Source organism: Cervus canadensis, chromosome 12 (genome assembly GCF_019320065.1).
Source record: "Cervus canadensis isolate Bull #8, Minnesota chromosome 12, ASM1932006v1, whole genome shotgun sequence".
NCBI classification, from domain to species: domain Eukaryota; kingdom Metazoa; phylum Chordata; class Mammalia; order Artiodactyla; family Cervidae; genus Cervus; species Cervus canadensis.
The window spans coordinates 58,439,286-58,455,359 of NC_057397.1; the positions used below are offsets into that span (position 1 = coordinate 58,439,286).

At 48.1% G+C, this 16,074-nt stretch overlaps 1 long non-coding RNA gene across 3 annotated transcripts in view; it reads left to right on the forward strand.

Moving 5' to 3' along the window:
• Nucleotides 1-3,286: 3,286 nt before the first annotated feature.
• Nucleotides 3,287-16,074, forward strand: part of LOC122451383 — a 54,106-nt gene continuing 41,318 nt past the window's right edge. For all 3 annotated transcript variants that reach the window (XR_006272397.1, XR_006272398.1, XR_006272396.1), the window contains exons 1-2: nt 3,287-3,477; nt 3,597-3,791. This is a non-coding gene — a long non-coding RNA (uncharacterized LOC122451383). The remainder of the gene's footprint in view (nt 3,478-3,596; nt 3,792-16,074) is intronic.

The window sequence follows — 16,074 nt, forward strand, 5'->3', positions numbered from 1 at the left end:
CATATCACAGAGTGACATCAGGCCCAGGGCAGTATGTAATTCCTGGTCATTCAGGAGACATATGTTTCAATTGTGCACTCAGATATCTCTTAATCATGGAATATCCTTTATCCTAACCAAAGCTTTCCTTCATTACATACCTGCAAGTGTTATTTGTGACAATGGACCTAGAACAGATTCAGAATCCTCTCCTGATGCCAACAATAATGTGAAAAGAATAAGCATCATGATGGTCTTTGGTTATTCATGTTTTAATTTGTTCAATTAGGTTTTTTTCCTAACTAATTATAGTGTCCCCGGAGGCTCAGAGGTAAAGAATCACCTGCAATTCAAGAGATGCAGAAGATTTGAGTTTGATCCCTGGGTCAGGAAGAGCCCCTGGAAGAGGAAATGGCAGTCCACTCTAGTATGCTTGCCTGGAGAATCCCATGGATAGAGGAACCTGGTGGGCTACAGTCCATGTGGTCACAAAGAATGGGACACAACTGAAGTGACTGAGCACACACAAGGGATTATAAATATATTCTTGTCCCCAATTTAAGTTTAATTCAACCTGGAAAAGTTAGGCAAGGCTGTAATCGGCCTTGCTGCTTGTGGATATAACCTGACGGCGATGCCTCCTTATATAATATCATTCATCACATCCATTCTATTCTTTGCCAATGTGGTTCAAAACCACAATGATTTTCAAACAGAAGGGGAACCTGGGTCCCCATCCCAGTAGTTCATCCAATATTTCAGGCTGTCTGCTTTTCAGACATATGGTAGCACTGCGTTTCTCCCTTGTGGCAGGGTGGTATCAAGCATTCAGGTCTGGTCAGTGGATTGGAATGGAAATGACATGCATCAATTCTGGTTCAGAGTTATTTGCCAGTGTTTGAACCTCCAGAGCTCTCTTTCCTTCTACTGTGGGAACCAGCAATATTCCAGCTAGACAACTTTAGCTCTGGAAAGAGTATGACGAGGATCATGAGTAAGAACTTAACTTTGCAGTTTGAAGATATTGTGATTTGAAGGATAACATTGACTTACCAGTATATACTAACTGATTTCATCACTTTTGTCTCCTGAAGCTGCTTTGCTCCAGGTGAATTTATTCACCTCCCTCTAGGGACCACTTCTGAATATCATGTTAAGGGGGAGGACTTTAAGGGACAAAAAGACATGAGATAGTTCTTCCCTATAACAATGTGTTAGTCACTCAATCGTGTCTGACTCTTTGTGATCTCATGGACTGTAGCCCACCAGGCGCCTCTGTCCATGGGATTCTCCAGGCAAGAATACTGGAGTGGGTTGCCAGTCCCTTCTCCAGGGGATCTTCCTGGCCCAGGGATCAAACCCAGGTCTCCTGTATTGCAGGCAGATTCCTTACGCTCTGAGCCATCAGGGAAGGAGATAACAATGGGTACCTTATACGTGCATAACCAAGAGGGGCCAAGTACCAGGTCCTGCATCCTGAACAAGGAGGCTCTACGCAAGATGCTTGGTGGTGTCTTTGTCATCTGTCTGGACAGAGACGCAAGCCGCCTCAGCCCTCTCCCTTCAAGTACCACCACCGTCTTGGCTGCACTGATGGAGACAGAGCAAAGGTGATGAGCCACTGTGATGATGCTGCCTTGGATAAATCACTAGACTTTCTGCAAGTAATTCCTTAATTTTGAGAGTCACAAGTGCTTAATGGCAGTAAACTACCACTTTCACCTCAAGCATCACGTGTGTAGGAAGGAAGAATGAGAATAGAGTCCTCTGGGAGGTGGTGAAGGAATCAGGGGAGGGTGGGCAGGTATCTCCCAGCATTTTGTCCTTAGCAGCTCTAAGGAGTAGGAAAGAAAGGCCATAGGGCTGCCAACTGCTGCCTGCTGCCTAGTTTTGATGGTGAGGCTATCACAGATGCTCAAAGGGCAAAATGTTGATGTTTAAATATTTTCAGAAGGCAGCGTGGTGTGGAGGCTACAAGCATCAGCTCTGGACTGTTGCTTTTCGAATCCTAGTTCCACCATATACTGGCCACACGACTTAAAGCGAGTTAGGGGTAAGCCTGGGGATGAAATGAACTGGCATATATAAAGCACTAGGAGTCCTCCCAGGTGGCTCAGATGGTAAAGCGTCTCCCACAGTACAGGAAACCTGGGTTTGATCCCTGATCTATGAAGATTCCCTGAAGAAGGAAATAACAACCCACTCCAGGATTCTTTCCTGGAGAAGTCCATGGATAGAGGATTCGGGCGGGCTATAGTCGATGGGGTGGCAAAGAGTCGGACGTGACTGAGCAACTGGCACACACAGGAATGCCTAGTGCATCGTGAACATGACGTTTCAGTGTTTATGAGAGTGGTGATGTTTGCATTTCAGATGCCCCAGCCAAAAGGGTCTTGTCTGGGTATAAGGTTGATCTACTTAGGAATGCTGCCTTAAGGGACCAAAAAGGGGTTCTGATGAAAGGTGTCATAGGCAGTTTTGGAATGACACCTATGTTCTGTGTCCTTGCCAAGGTTCGACAAGACAGCCGAGTGCTTGACTGTCCCAAACAATGAGTTAAATCTGGCCAGTTTCTTCTCCCCAGAACTCTGGCTTGGGTGAAGAGGTCTTTGATCTTTTTTTTTTTTTTTTTTTCTGAACATGAATGTTTGAGGATCGTCTGGGTTTGTTTTCAGGCTTTCTTTGGCAGCTGTGAAGTAAATCCTTTTCAACGAGTGTCAGTGTGGCTGTGCTCAAACCACGCTGTGTCTCTTGGCCAGTGTTGCAGGCGCCCTGGGTGGCCTCCACAGTAGCCGCTAGTCACTGCAGGAGAGACATGGTGCAAGAACTTGGCCCTGGCCCTGGATCCTCTGCTCTGGTTTGGCTGGTTTAACACTGAATCTGCCCAGTGGCCATGTGTGGGATGAGGTTAACAGGGAGGAACCACTTCAGGTCAGGCTGGTCCTAGGAGACTCAGCCTTGCCCCCGGCTACCCTACCAGAGGGATCCCAGGTCAAGTGGAAGATCAAGGTGTGCCTTAAGGTACCAGTTCCTCTCTCCTCTGCTTAGAAAAGCTACAAACAAGCTATTGTGATTTGGGGTTCAAATCATGGCTTCCTCCCCACCCCCTGCTTACCAAAACTCTTGGGCATATTAACTTCTCTGAGTCAGAATTTCCTCACATGTAAAGGGAGCATGATGTTCATGTTTACCTCCAACCACAATACTGAAGCCCTGAGCACTCTAGAGCCCACACACCCCAAGAGAAGCCACTGCAGTGAGAAGCCCCAGAACACAACCAGAGAAAGCTTGCGTGCAGCAGCGAAGACCCAGCGCAGCCATATTTATTTAATTTTTTTTATAAAAAGCTAAACAAATTCCTTTAAAAAAAAAAGAGTGAAGAGGATTGACTTCAGGCTTTCCCCAAGCTTGGAAAGAAGCCTGACGGATTTGACTTGATTAATCCAACGTGACCTGGCCTGCTCAGTGTCCTGGAGTGGTGGGTCGCGGTGGTTTCAGGTGAGATCCGTTACAGGCTTTCCTGCCCCAGGCTTCTGACTCCAGCCCCGCGTCTCCCCTCCCAGGGTAGTCTCTGGTGGCCATTTGAACCCTGTCCTCCGTGTTTGTTTCCTGGAAAGGGGCTCATCAAAAATCCCCTTCTCCTGTTGACCTGGAGGAAAGACCCGGAAGACCCGTCCCCGTGAGGACGGCACCGCCTCGGGAGCGGAAGTGGCGGTGTGGAGGCGGCCGGCCGACACTCGGTCTGAAGGCCGGGCCAGGCAGCGGGAGAGGACGGCAGAGGACGGCGGGAATCCACTGGGGCAACGGAGGAGGTAGGAACGGGCCTGCAGAGAAGGCGGCGCGAGGCCGGGAGAGGTAATGGCGCCAGGGCCTGAGCTTCCGCCGCGGAAGGAGTTGGAATTTGAGGAGCTCTGTCTAGGTTTCTGTTCGGGACCCACTGGGCCCGTTCTTTTTTTTTTTTTTTTTAATTTGTAGCAGTTTCGGTTTATGTCTGGTGGGTTTTTGTCTCCATTTGGCCCATTCTTCTTTTTTTTTTTTTCTTTTAATGGTCATAGTGGTTTCTTTTTATTTTCTTTTTTGGCTATACTGGGTCTCTGATGCTGCGCTTGGGCTTTGTCTAATTGTGGCGAGTGGGAGCTGCTCTTCCTTGTGGCGCAAGGCCTTCTCATTGTGGTGGCCTCTCTCATTGCGGAGCCCCGGCTCTGGGTGCTCAGGCTTCAGCAGTCGCAGCACGTGAGCTCTAGAGCGAGGCCTCAGTAGCTGTGGTGCAGGGGCTTAGCTGCCCTGTGGCATGTGGCATCTTCCTGGACCAGGGATTGAACCTGTGTCCCCTGCATTGTCAGGCAGACTCTTAACTACGGGGCCACCAGGGAAGCCCCCGCCCCATTCTGACCCGTCCTGTAGCTGGACAAGGAGCAGCTTGGATGCCACCTGTGCTTTAGATACTCACCTGGAGACCCATCCTTTCCATTATGCTTTGTGAGATACCTCTGCCCTCCCGCCCAGTCCCTTGTCTTTCCTGATGGTCCATTGGCCTAAGTATCTCAGCTCCCAGCTGAATCCTGTCCTGACCTGTTGTCCCGTTGACCCGAAGCCCACTGTCACCTCCTCTGAGAACTCTCACCTCCCTGGACAGGGACAGTGTCTGATGCTGTTGTGGTCCCACACCCGGGGCAGAGCTTTGGATGGGGCCAGTAGGGATGGACTCAACCCACCGAGGTACCCAGGACTCCCCCTTGACTTCCCTACCTGAGCTGGGGGGATTTATTACTGGCACAAATGACCCTCCAGGACTTCTCTGGACCACAGGCCTCCACGAACATTCTCAGGCCAGACAAGAGAAAGAAGGGAAGGAAGTAAAATAAATGCGGGGGAGGGAGAAGGGGACCCACACTTGGATTCCAAGGAAATGTCACGGGGCTGAAACCTCCTCCACAGTGGTGGGCAGGCAGAGCCTCCTGTGACAGGGCCCCTGTGGCCTCCCTGCCCACAGGCAGGTGCCCACACTCGGGGAACACAAACTGAGGACGACGTGGCCTTATCTGTGTGGTTGCTGAAACCTTTCTCCAACATTAGATGGGCACTTCCAATCCTTACCTGTGAGCTCTGTCTTCGCTGTCCGATTTGGGCATCCATTCTGCTGTCTGGGGAGCCCATTGGACATCAACCATCCACATAATCTCCCTGCTTTTAGGATTGGATGGTGGGGGCGGGGGTGGGGAAGGAGTGGACACGCGTGTGTAAGAGAGAGACTGAACCATGTTACAGGATGAGCATTAGTACTGCATTTTGCTTTCATTCAGCTACACAAATGTTTATGGTGGTCTTACTCTGTGCGGGTCCTACTCCCAGGGTAAATATTCTAAAACGCAGATCTTAAAACCCAGCATTGAGAATCACCCCACTATCCACAGGTTAAGGCCCAGATTTCTGACGGCGTCCAGGGCATCTCACTATCTGACCTTGGCCTCCCGTTCCAGAATCACCCACTACCGTGGCTCCCACAATCTACAGATGCCCCGGGGCAGAGTGTCCACCAAGCGCATTGCTGCCTCCAAGGAGCTCAGTGCTGGCGTGGGCAGGGGCCCCATCCACCTCCATGGACCAGGTCTACCTGGCCAGGTAGAGACAGCCACTTAGGCTGTGCGTGGTGACAAGAGTGGAGGCAGATGGAACCCAGCCGTCCGCTCGATACTCCGGCCCCGGGCCCAGCCTCCCTGGCTTCATGCTTCCTCTCCTTCCCTCCGGGCCAGCCTGCGGCTGCTTTCCCCACCGAGCCCCACAGCAGGCTCAGGTCTCCTGGAAGGGAATCCACACACTGTGAGTGTCCACCCAGGAGGGCAGAAATGGGGAACCTGCCCTGGGCTCACACCTCCTTCCTGCTCCAGGCCTCTGCTGGTGCAACAGAAGAGCCGGTGCTAATGTGGGTAACCACGAGGTGCTGGCAGAGGGCAGGCCATGCCCTTGGCCCCCAGTTCTGTTTTGTCCTTTGGAGGGAGAGGGTCTGGTTCTCAGCCTCCCAGTTCTGACAACAGGACTTTCCTGTGTGTTCAGCGACAGAGCTAGAATTATAAATTCCACAAGATTGCTGTGCAAACCGGCACGTCCATTTATTGCTGTATGGTGGTGGGGATATCAGTTGAGATAAGTGTGGCCACCGTAACCAATAAATGCAGAGAACAGAAGCTTACCACAGCTAATGTGGCTCCTGCCTCATGGCCACTCCTGCTTCTACTGAGCAGTGACTCAGGAATCCAGGCTCATTCCTTCCAGGCTCCCTGGGCCCCAGCAAGATGACCCAGAGATCGTCTCCAGGCCAGCCTGCCCGACGGGGAAAGAGCAGGGAAGGTTGTTGTATCGAAGAGATTGTCCCAGCACTGCTGTAACAAATGGCCACGACCCTGATAGCTTAAAAGAACAATAGTGGATTCTGTTATGGTCCTGGAGACCTGAAGTCCAAAGTCAAGGTGTCAGTGGAGTTGATTCCTCTGGAGGCTCTGAGGGAAGACATTTTCCATGCCCTTCTCCTAGCTTTGGGGCGGGGCGGGTAGGGGGCGGTGTGTCTGCTGACCCTTAGCATTCCTGACTTACAGAGCATCACTTCCATCTCTGCCTGTGTGTATGTCTCTGCCCTTGCCCCTGCGTGTCTGTCTGTCTTCTCCTTTGCTGTCTTACAAAGATATCTGTTGTTAGACACAGGACCCACTCTAATCCAGGAGGATCTCATCTCAAAATCCTTGCCTTAATTACATCTGAAAAGGCTTTTCTTCCAAATAGGGTCGCTGTGACATAAGAAACAAATATTAAGTCTCTGCCCTCAGGTCCTGACACAGAGCTCCTAAAATCATTAAAATCTGAGGGATAAAGATGTTAGGACATCTTTTGCTTTTGATGTCTGGGACTTCCCTGGTGGTCCCGTGGCTGAGACTACAAGCTCCCAATGCCGGGGGCCTGGGTTCAATCCCTGGTCAGGGAAATAAATCCCACACGCTGCAACTAAGGGTTCATGTGCTATAACTAAGAGCTGGCACAGCCAAACAAATAAATAAATATTAAAAAAATTTTTTGACCTCTGCCTGCATTTCCTGACACAGAGCTCCTAAATCTCTCGGGATTCCCTGGGTGACAGGAGCATCGTTTGGTCTAATGAGGTGACTCTTGGTGGGCTTCTGGATGGCTTCAGGATGGGGGCTGGGCACCAAATAGACCAAGTCATGATTAGAACCTTGGTGTTTTCAGTTCCTTCCCCCACGCCCACCCCCATTCCTCTGGGGAAGGGACAGGAATGAATTCATGTTGGATCATACCCACATTATGAAGTCTCCATGCATGTGTGCTCAGTCACTTCAGTCATGTCTGACTCTTTGCAACCCCATGGAGTGTAGCCTGCCAGGCTCCTTGTCCATGGGATTCTCCAGGCAAGAATCCTGGAGTGGGTTGCCATGCCCTCCTCCAGGGGATCATCCCAAACCAGGGACTGAGCCTGGGTTTCCTGCATTGTAGGCAGATTCTTTACCACTGAGCCACCAGGGAAGCCCAAAATCTCCATAATAATCCATAATCTATGAGGTTTTGAGAGATTCAGATTGGTGAACACATCCATGTGCTAGAAGGGTGGTCACTCCAACTCCACAGGTGCAAAAGCTCCTACACTTGGAACTTTCCAGATCTCACCCTATGCACCTCTTCACCTAGCTGTTGTTCACTTGTATCCTTCACTATATCCTTTACATAAACCAGTAAACATAAGTAAGTTCTGTGAGCAGTTCTCACAAATTCTCAGACCTCAGGAGCTGGTCATGGAAACTCCCAATTTACAGCTGATTCATCAGAAATAGAGTGACAGCCTGGAACTTTCAACTGGTGTCTGAAGTGGGAGACTGAGCCCTTGAGCTGTGGGGTCTCTAATAAGTCCATGTAGTTAGAATCAGAATTGAGTTAACTTAGAGGACACCCAGTTGGTGTCCCCTGAGAACTAGAGAACTGGTTGGTGTGGGAACCACCACCCCATACACATTTGGTGTCAAAAGTATCCTGTGGGCATAGAAACAGGGTTTCTTTTAATGACATTCTAAGGTCTGGGTGGACATGAATTCTGGAGGACACTGCCTTCCACTACAGGGCCATAGTTGGATAGGACACACCTGTTGTGCCTGCTTTCCATTGGCCAGAAAGGAGTCACACGATTTTACTACAAGAGATGCTGAGAAACATCATCCAGTCGTGCCCAGGATGACCAGGAAACTGGTTTGAGGAACAGCTAACAGTTTCTGCCGCATGGGAAGTGGGGAGAGGAGAGGAGCGTCCTTGTCCAGGACCAGGAAGCTCAGGCTTGGAGAGAAAAATGACCCTCCCTTAGGCAGAACCAGATATATACTTACTAATCTCTCCAGATCCAACCATGCCCCTCCTCCTTGGCCTTGCAAGTCCGGCTTCTAGTCCCAGAACTTGCCAAGAATCCAGTCTGTAGAGATGGTCCCTAGGGGATCCAGTTGAGAAGTGTTGCCCCCCTCAACCCCCGCAAGGGTTCCAGAGATGGAGGGAGGAAGCGTACATGGAGTAGTGGGGTGGGGTAGGGAGGAGTGGGTGCCCTGGGAGGCTTCAAGAGAGAAACAGCCCCACCCCTGGCCCCTGCAACTGACCCACTGACGCTCTAAGATTTCAGTGCCTTTTGGGAGGAGATGCCTCTGCTTCCTTACTCCTGCCTTCAAAACTATGCAAAACCAACTCTTCATCTTCTTGCTGCTTTGCCAAGATTTTTTTTTTTTAAAGTATTGTTCTTGGCTCCCTTGGTTTTCAGTTCCCTTAACAGCAGTTTTGAGCTGTCCAAGCTATTTAAAATTTTCTCTTTAAACGGAGACTAAACCCTACCCTTTGGGAAAAACTATCACTTCAGAAGAGATATTCTTTTCTCTCCATTCCTTTCTTCTACTGCCCTCTGAACGATCCCTGTTCTCCAAGACGTGTGTGTTTTATTTTTGCTTTATGTCAAAACAACCTTCCCCTTGAACCACTCCCCTGCAGAAAAATCTTTCCTAGAACAAAAGTGTTTCACACCCATGGCAATATTTTGTAGTGAGTATACACAGGTTAAATGGCATAGCAATTCCCCCAAGAGCCAGAAGCAAGCAACAGCTTTGTTTATTTTGAGTGGATGCCCTTCAGGTTTAGGTTTCCCGTTTTATGATCCAGCAGATAAGATAGAACCCTGGGTGGCTGTGGCTGTTGTTAGATGACTTCTGAGGTTTTCACTTCCATTGCTGATCTGCTGCCTCTAGGATCAATTCATTTTATTGCCTGTCCATTTTTAAAGAAAGACTGACAAAGTCACTCTAATAGATCAGGGGTCTGAGCTCAGAGTAGGTCAAAGGCACTCACAGGTAGGGAGGTGGATAAAAATAGGAGGAGGGCTGGCAAGTACAGCCAGGACACCTGCTTTCAGGGTGCACGCTAACGAAGGCTAGCATCTCCTCCTTCGTCTCTGGAGGGGAGTCATGATGGTTTCACAGACTCGAACTCAAACCACGCTCAAATCAGGTGATTTCCCCTGAGCATTCCATAAAAGGAAGATCCTTCCATGGTCGAAGAGGCTGTTGAATTCTGGGCTGTTCTGAATGGTCTGATGAGAAGCGCTTGTCTAGAATGGAGCCAAAGGTTTGCTCGCTCACAGGTGACCACGTGAAAATGCTCATGGACATCGAAACTACAACATTGGACTTCCCTGGCGGTCCAGTGGTGAAGAATCTGCCTGCTAGACATAGTAACAGACATGTGGACACGGGGGGAAGGGGTGAAGGAGAGGATGGGACGAATGGGTGGGATTAGGGGGGAGGTGGAAGGGAGATGTAAGCGGGAGGGGGCATATGTATACCTATGGCTGATTCATGTTGCTGTATGGCAGAAACCAACACAATATTTAAAGCAATTATCTTTCAATTAAAAATAAATAAAAAAATTTTTTAAATGAAAAATAAAGTTAATACAAAGGAAAAAAAAAAGAATCCACCTGCCAATGCAGGGAACACGGGTTTGATTCCTGGTCCGGTAGGATCCCACATGCCTTGGGACAACGAAGCCCATGTGCCATAACCACTGAGCCTGCACCCTAGAACCTGTGCTCCGCAAAAAGAGAAGCCACTGCAGGGGGAAGCCCATGTGCTGTAGCAAGGAGCAGGCCCCACTTGCCGCAACGAGAGAAAACCTAGAGCAGCAGGACCAGAAAGAGAAAAAAGAAATGGGTTAATGATGAAGTCTTTATTCTCATCTGCATTTGAATCTTTTGGAACTCAAATGAAAAGGTATTCATATGGTTTGCACCATGCATTTCTCTGTCTTCTCCTTGCAACTTCCCCAAAAGAGAATACCCTGGACCTCCATGGCTACCTTTATTCACACTAAGAAAGGATTTTTCCATTTGCAGGTAAACATGTTGGAGGCAAGTATTTAATACTGTGTGTAATCAGAATCTCACATTTTCAGAGGGGCCTCAATCCAGAATGAAGATGAGAAAAGGACTCTGATGGTAGCAACCCCACCAATTATGACAAAGTCCCTATACCAGCTGGGAAAGTCACTTCATGAGTCTTTGTGTTTTTTAAATCAGATATATAACCAAAGGATCTGTATTTAATGCATTTTTAAGAGAAAAGGAGCTAAATTTATCCTCTATTTCCTTTTTCCATTTTTCTCAAGTTAATATTTAAAGACAAACCAACAAAAACCTTTTGGATCCCTGCAGTAGCCTAAAGTCATACTGCTTTGGCAACAGTCGCTAGCCCATTAGACTCACCAAATATCAAGACAGAAAATTTTAAATGCACTTTCAGTTCAGGCCAGTCACTTAGTCATGTCCGATTCTTTGCCACCCCATGAACAGCAGTGCGCCAGGCCTCCCTGTCCATCACCAACTCCTGGAGTTTACCCAAACCCATGCCCATTGAGTCGGTGATGCCATCCAACCATCTCATCCTCTGTCATCCCCTTCTTCTACCCTCAATCTTTCCCAGCATCAGGGTCTTTTCAGATGATCAGCTCTTCGCATCAGGTCGTCAAAGTATTGGAGTTTCAGCTTCAATATCAGTCCTACCAATGAACACCCAGGACTGATCTCCTTTAGGATGGACTGGTTGGATCTCCTTGCAGTCCAAGGGACTCTCAAGAGTCTTCTCCAACACCACAGTTTAAAAGCATTAATTCTTCGGTGCTCAGCTTTCTTTATAGTCCAACTCTCACATCCATACATAACCACTGGAAAAACCATAGCCTTGACTAGACAGACCTTTGTTGTCAAAGTAATGTCTTTGCTTTTTAATATGCTGTCTAGGCTGGTCATAACTTTCCTTCTAAGGAGTAAGCGTCTTTTAATTTCATGGCTGTAATCACCATGATTTTGGAGCCCAGAAAAATAAAGTCAGCCACTGTTTCCACATCTATTTGCCATGAAGTGATAGGACCAGATGCCATGATCTTAGTTTTCTGAGTGTTGAGCTTTAAGCCAACTTTTTCACTCTCCTCTTTCACTTTCATCCAAAGGCTCTTTAGTTCTTCTCCACTTTATGCCATAAGGGTGGTGTTATCTGCATATCTGAGGTTATTGATATTTCTCCTGGCAATCTTGATTCCAGCTTGTGCTTCATCCAGCCCAGCGTTTCTCATGATGTACTCTGCATATAAGTTAAATAAGCAGGGTGACAATATACAGCCTTGACATACTCCTTTTCCTATTTGGAACCAGCCTGTTGTTCCATGTCCAGTTATAACTGTTGCTTCCTGACCTGCATACAGGTTTCTTAAGAGGCAGGTCAGGTGGTCTGGTATTCCCATCTCTTTCAGAATTTTCCACAGTTTATTGTGATCCACACAGTCAAAGGCTTTGGCATAATCAATAAAGCAGAAATAGATGTTTTTCTGGAATTCTCTTGCTTTTTTGATGATCCAGCAGATGTTGGCAATTTGATTTCTTGTTCTTCTGCCTTTTCTAAAGCCAGCTTGAACATCTGGAAGTTCACAGTTCACTGATTGCTGAAGCCTGGCTTGGAGAATTTTGAGCATTACTTTACTAGTTGTGAGATAACTGCAATTGTGGGGTAGTTTGAGCGTCCTTTGGCATTGCCTTTCTTTGGGATTGGAATGAAAACTGACCTTTTCCGGTCCTCTGGCCACTGCTGAGTTTTCCAAATTTTAGGATATCCTAAAAATTCTAGAATGGTTTTTCCTTTGAGGGAAGTGTGTTATCCAAATCAAAGGGATCTGAAGTTACAAATCCTTTCTTGAAGTTAGTTGTTCTTATGGAAGTGACTGTTAAGTCCAAAATCAAGCTCAATCAATGGGTCAAGCATCTATTTCTATGCTACTTGAAATAGACCATATGTAGTAGAACTTCGGGGTCTCTCCTGGTAGCTCAGCAGGTAAAGAACTGCCTGCAATGCAGGAGACCCTGGTTCAATTCCTGGGTCAGGAGGATCCCCTGGAAAAGGGATAGGCCACCCACTCCAGTATCCTTGGGCTTCCCTGGTGGCTCAGATGGTAAAGAATCTGATTGCAGTGCGGAAGACCTGGGTTTGATCCCTGGGTTGGGACGATCCCCAGGAGGAGGGCATGACAACCCACTCCAGTATTCTTGCCTGGAGAATCCCCATGGACAGAGGATCCTGGCAGGTTATAGTCCATGGGGTTGCAAAGAGTCGGACATGACTGAGCACCTAAGCGCAGTAGAACCTCAGTTAGCATTATGTTGAACCAGTGGATATCTGCTACATCTTGTGAGTGCAGAATCAAAACACCGTAATGCCTACATATACTTTCAGTCTTTTCTATACTAGACGTCTCATTGATGTGGGAACTTTCTGCTTAGTCTATAAACTACTAAACACAAATGACATACAGTATATGTTTTTCCTAAGTTAGCAAAAACTGGGAAGTCCTTTATCTGACTGCTGTATTCTTGGGAATGCCTCTTAGGAACCACTAGCTTTTAGCTCAAGAAATATGGAAGCCCTAAAGACAAATTCTGAAAGGGATGACTTATTTGGGAAGGTTTGTTCTTGTCTGATGATTTTGGTGCTTTCCTAGGTGTAGGAGAGCCCATCTAAGCTAGCCTGTGGACAACAACTTTATCCCTTTGAATCTATGATGCCCAGAACTGGAAGAGAGCTTGAGGATCAACTATTGACTCTAGTTGTTTAATTTGACAGATGTGGGAACTGAGATCAGAGGACACACTCAACAACCCTCTTGATCACTCCTCTCACAGAGAGACTTAGGTTCCCTGGAGATAATCACTGCACTGGTGCCATGGGCACTGATGATCTTGACTAATTTGGGGGCCGTCAGGTGGGTGTCCTGCATCCATTGGGAGGAGCAGGCTTGAGTCTAATTGTTTCACTGTCTCTTGGAGCCAGTGAAATATTTACCCAATAGATATGATTCAGTTTGTACAAAGTCATTGTCTACAGCTGCCCCTGTGACCCTGCATGTTTTGTGAAGAACTGCACATGCACAGTGCTGACTTTCTATTTTAAATGGTCACAACTAAGTCAATCAAGTCAACAGAGAGACTGTATGTGTTTACAGTTCAAGGAATCCACAGGGGAATCCTTTATTTTGTCTTCAATGAAAAGTCCATTTAAAAAGAATAAACGTTTGGGACTTCCCTGGTGGTCCAGCAGTTGACTCCATACTTCCAGAGTAGGGGGCTCAGGTTCCATCTCTGGTCAGGGAGTTAAGACCCCACATGCTGTGAAATGCACCAAAAGAAGGGGGGCGAAGAACAAACTTTCCAAAATATTGCTTTTCCATCTCTGGCTCAGAACATCATATTTATAACTTTGTATTTCTTATGACTTTGAAAACTAGAGCAATTTCTCCTTGGAAACATCAGAAGAAAAATACAATATTTCTTTCAGGTTCCTTCTAGAAACCATCTTCTCAGGGTTAAGGTGTATTGACTAAAAGAGCTTCCTTCTCCAAGAGATCCTAAATGTCTGTAGGGCAGTTCATTGCGCTAAGAGGGATGGAGGAACGAAATTAGTCTTGTCGGGAGCAGCGCACCCCCCCCCCCCCCCCGCCCCCCGTCCTGACCCCCACCCCTCTGAGGAGGAAGGCAGGGGAATGAGTTGGGTTGGCGTTAGCGCAGACGCCGCTAGAGGGCGCCGGAGCACCGGCACGCCCACCTGTCGCGCCCAGGTAGGCCCCCCAGACTCGGGAGATGGAGATGACCCTGGCAGAATCCCAAGGACGCGTCCACAGAGGACGGGTTGGTGCCTGGGTGCCTGTGACTCTCCAGCCCAAATTACCTCGCTTCAGAGGAGGGACAAGGCCTGCTTTCAGCAGCTGGGGCACTTTCAGCCTGGCAGACTGTGTGGGGTCTAACTGCCCTTTGTTTTTCCCAGAGTAAGGCCTCTGGACCCAGAAACACCTGTCTTGACAGTTTTCAAGCTGCAGGCCTACACAAGGGTCGGCATCTGGAGAATGGGGCTGGTGGGTGTGAGTGTGGAGCGTGTGAAAGTGGTGGCATTTTGGTGGGTGGGCTGTGCTCATTCCTATGACCTTCCTCCCCATTCTTCCTTCTTCCTTTCTGCCCGAGTCTCTGGTCCTGTCCCCACACCCCTGCCCTCAGCAGAAGGGTGTCACTGTTCACGCTCTATGTCAAAAGCTGTATTAGGTGCTGGGATCAATGTGAAGTTCCCAGCTTTGGAAGTTGCAGGCTTGAGGGGCAGATGGTGATGTAAGTCAGGGTCATGTGATGGAAAGTCACGTCATGTGATGGAAAGCCATCACCTGACATAAAGCTGAGGGGCCTGAAGTAAAGTCCGGCATCTGATGTAAAGCCAGACACGATGTAGACAGCCACCTCCTGAAGACAGAGATTTTTATCTCGGACCAGCCTATTCAGGGAGAGTTCAGAAACCATCACTTTCCAGAAAAAAAAAAATTCTTTTAGCTGCCAGGTACCTTGTACCTGTCCACTTGCTGTCTAGTCAAATGATAAAATATTTTTATGAGCAATGGGAACTACAGAAAGCAGTCGGTGATAAGGATCCTTGGTTTATTATCCTTGGTTTATTTCCTTTTTCATTAGGTAATCTTTAAATTCATTAAGTTCATACTCTTCACCAGAGTTATATCAGGATCTCCTGAGCTGGAACAGCCTCTGTGGTTGTCACAGACACGGGGACCATCCCCATGGAAGAGTGGAAACCCTAGGGGCCTGTCTGCCGAGAAAAAAAGAGTTTCCATCAGGCATGTCTGTATATTTCTAAGGGCTTCCCTGGTGGCTCAGACGGTAAAGAATTTGCCTGCAATGTGGGAGACCTGGGTTCAATCCCTGGGTTGGGAAGATCCCCCTGGAGAAGGGCATGGCAGTCCCCTCCAGTAATCTCGCCTGGAGAATCCCCATGGACCAAAGGAGCCTGGTAGGCTACAGTTCATGAGGTTGCAAAGAGTCAGACATGACTGAGCGACTCAGCACAGCGTACATAGCACCACCAGGAACAAGCTGCTCAGTACTGCCCTCTAACACCGGTCTTCAGACTCTCCCACTCTATAGTCTCCACCACCCTGCTTCCTTTCCCAAACTGGCATCAAACGTCACAGCCCATCAATCACTGAATCCTCTTTGTTTCCTGCCCTTAGTATTTTCAATCACAATCCTCTTTTCACCATCACCTCTGCCCCACCCTCGTTTGCCCAGGGGGTTATTCCAAGCCTGAGGATGAAGGTTGATATGAATGAAATGATGCAGCAGCACTAGCACAAGAGTGAAGAAAGAGAGGCCCCTTGGACACAAAATTCAGGAGGCATCACTCTCAGGATTAGGCAAGGGTGGGGTCAGCTCAGATGAGTGCCTTCCTGAGTTCATGCCCTAGTCACCCCCCTAGTCTTACCCTAATTCCAGTCACATGACTTTTTAAAAAATTTTAGTATAAATTGTTGCCAAAATCTATTAGCACTCATCTGGATGTTAGGTACACTTCACCCCTTACCACAGGTACTCATCCAGCTGAGACACCTGGGCAATGCGGCCGCTGAGTGTCTGCATGCTTGGAAGATCTTGCTCATGCAAAATGTTCAATTTTGTTTCTTGAGTTGACGTTT